This window comes from Aegilops tauschii, chromosome 5 (genome assembly GCF_002575655.3).
Source record: "Aegilops tauschii subsp. strangulata cultivar AL8/78 chromosome 5, Aet v6.0, whole genome shotgun sequence".
In the NCBI taxonomy this organism is placed as follows: domain Eukaryota; kingdom Viridiplantae; phylum Streptophyta; class Magnoliopsida; order Poales; family Poaceae; genus Aegilops; species Aegilops tauschii.
Genome location: NC_053039.3, coordinates 208,661,529 through 208,664,671, shown reverse-complemented (window position 1 = coordinate 208,664,671; position 3,143 = coordinate 208,661,529).

Here is a 3,143-nt window from a genome sequence, read left to right as displayed (position 1 = left end):
CATTGCCAGCCACCGTTCTCGCCACACCACCGTCGAAAGCCTGGGCCATCGCCCGTTCTGTCGCCGCGGCCCGTAGGCGGGAGGTGTCCGTCGTGGCCGCCACCCCAAAGGTCGCACGTTCCCTACTGAAACCATCACGCTTGTTGTGAGAAGCTCTGTTTTGTCAGAAGCTTATACCGAAACCTGCCCCAAATGGGACAAAAAATTTACCACGGCATGTTGATGCCGCTCCATGATAGCATGCCAAGTTTCATGAATTTCAGACGAGTTTTGGATTTACTAGAATTTTAAAACCAGATATCTCAATGTTTGCGGCCGAGTGACTGTGGCTGGGTGTTTGTGTCGGGACCCCGATTCCAAGTCACATCGATCTAGCCGGTAACACCTCATATCAGATTGCGGCCTCACGCACGGTATTCCCACGGGTGTTGCCTTACCATGGCCCGGGACCGTTTGCGTCTTTTAGCTCACGTATATGATAGTGTCGCTAGCATCCATATGACAGAGAACCCGGGCCGACATGACTAGTCGTGAACCCAAAGTGGCACTAACTTACGGGGGCAGGCATACATGAATCAACATCGAACGTGTCGGTCAGCAGCGTGCGAATCCGGGCTGTAGCACTGGGCTAACAGGACTCCGGGAACCCGGGCTGTAGCAGGCTAGGCAGGACTCCGGATGTCACCGCGTGACATTTCCCCGAAGGGACAGACACAGGAACGAAGTGAATCACATGCCGGCCAGTCAAGTGTTCCAGAGCAGTAGTGCTGGGCTAGCAGGACTCCGGTGAACCGGGCTGTAGCGGACTACTATGGCTCATGGAAGCACAAGACTACATTTCCCCATAAGAGAGGCTACCAAGGATAAACAACTAGGTTGTCGGATCCCACACATACCAAGCATTTCAATCATACACACAATATGCTCGATATGTGCAAATACAACATGGCATCACAACAAGACTCTACGACTCAGAGTATTTATTCATTAGGCTCCGAAGAGCCAGATATTACAAACATGGGTCTCATGACCCAACATTCAGAGCATACAAGTCAAAGCACATGCGGAAGCTTAACATGTCTGAGTACAGACATCTATAAATGAAAAGGCTGAGAAGCCTGACTATCTACCAGATCCTGCCGAGGGCACAAGATCGTAGCTGAGGTAACAAGCTAAATGTCGAAGTCCACACGGAACTACTAGCGAGACTGACGTCTCTCTGCAAAACATAAAATAGGCAAACGTGAGTACAATTGTACCCAGCAAGACTTACATCAGAACTATCTACATATGCATCGGTATCAACAAAGGGGGTGGTGGAGTTTAACTGCAGCAAGCCAGCTTTGACTCGGTGGCTATCCTAAACTATGACTGCAAGTAACTCTTTTGAGGTGGCGCACACAAGTCCACATATTCACCATATCAATACACCACTATGGATCCGCTCCCGTCTCCCTACGAGAACGCCATCCATAGCACTCACGCTTATCTTGCGCATTTTAGAGTATCCACTTTCACTTGTCTATGAACTGTACAGGCAACCCAGAAGTCCTTTACCGTGGACACGGCTATTCGAATAGATCATATTAACCCTGCAGGGGTGTACTTCGTCACACACGCTCTCGCCACTTACCACCATGTACACCTCGTGTACCTCGGCAACCTTCAAGCGGAAGCCTGGCGAGGGAGTCGGCCACGACCTGACTAACCACACAAGTCTCTCGTCCAGGTTTATCGCCTATTCGGGTTCCATCCGCAAGGAGATCCGGCCGGGGTGTCGCTCACGGCCCCAAACGATGTGTGAAGGGTTCCCGAGCCCACCATCCGGGTGCCACTCGGTACACCAGGCCACGTGTGCCTAGTCTGTCCCAAGCCCACCTGTACCGGGTGCCACTTGGTAGACTACTAACACTACCTACAAACACCAGAGACTAGTTGCAACTCCTGGACAGAGATCGAGGCGGTTAATAAGCCGAGAGGGGTCGAGTTACCGGAACCCAATGTGTGGTAGTAACTGTTCATGGATCACAAACACAGAACTCAGTTCCTGAGGACGGTTTCAATGAGACAACCCACCATGTACTCCTACATGGCCTCTCACCGCTACCTTTACCAAATCGTGTTCACACACTTAGCTCTCACACAGTAGGACATGTTCACAACTTTCCAATTCATTCCCGATGAATCAGACCTGACACAACTCTAAGCAATAGCAGGCATGACAAACAAGCATGAATGAGTAGGCACATCAGGGCTTAAACAACTCCTACTCATGCTAGTGGGTTTCATCTATTTACTGTGACAATGACAGGTCATGCAGAGGAAAGGGGTTCAACTACCGCAACAAGTAACAGTTGAAGCGTTGTTGTCCTAATGCAGTAAAAGAGAGCAGGAGCGAGAGAGTGGGATTGTATCGGAATGAACAAGGGGGCTTGCTTGCCTGGCACTTCTGAAGATAGCATTGAGTCTTCATTAGTGTCAACAATCACAACGCCGGAACATCGTCTACCGGGGGGGACAAATACCGGCAACAGAGAAGAAATCAATCAATGCAATGCACAATATGATGCATGATCATGACATGGCAATATGCTGTGAATTGACCTAATGCAGCTAGCAACAAGTGCAAGGGAGTCCATTTGAACCAAATGCAAACTCTAGTTTGAGCATTTAAAATGCCATTTGAATGTTTTCACTTATACAGCAGGTATAAGTTGGTTTTTCATGCATGAAAGTAGCATAAATGGATAGATTGGATTTTTCTGATATTTTTCATATATAAATTATTTGATTTGGAGCTACGGTTGAATTTCTATGGGTTTTTGAAGTTTTAAACATTTTCTAGAATTTTCAGATTTATTACTAAATAAGAAAATCCCAGCAAATGTATTTATGACGTCAGCAGTGTGTCATAGCGACGTCAGCAGTCAACCACGGTCAAACCTGACGGTGGGACCCGCATGTCATTGAGACAGTGTTGAACTCCGGTTAACCCCGCGTTGACTCAGCTTTGACCCGTCGTGGGGCCCGGTGTCAGTGACACTGGGTTAAACTAACCATGGGGTTAGTGGCTAACCTAATCTGCCACGTCACCTAGCCGGCGTTTAGCCGCCGGTGCTAATCAGGACGCGGCGGCGCTCCTC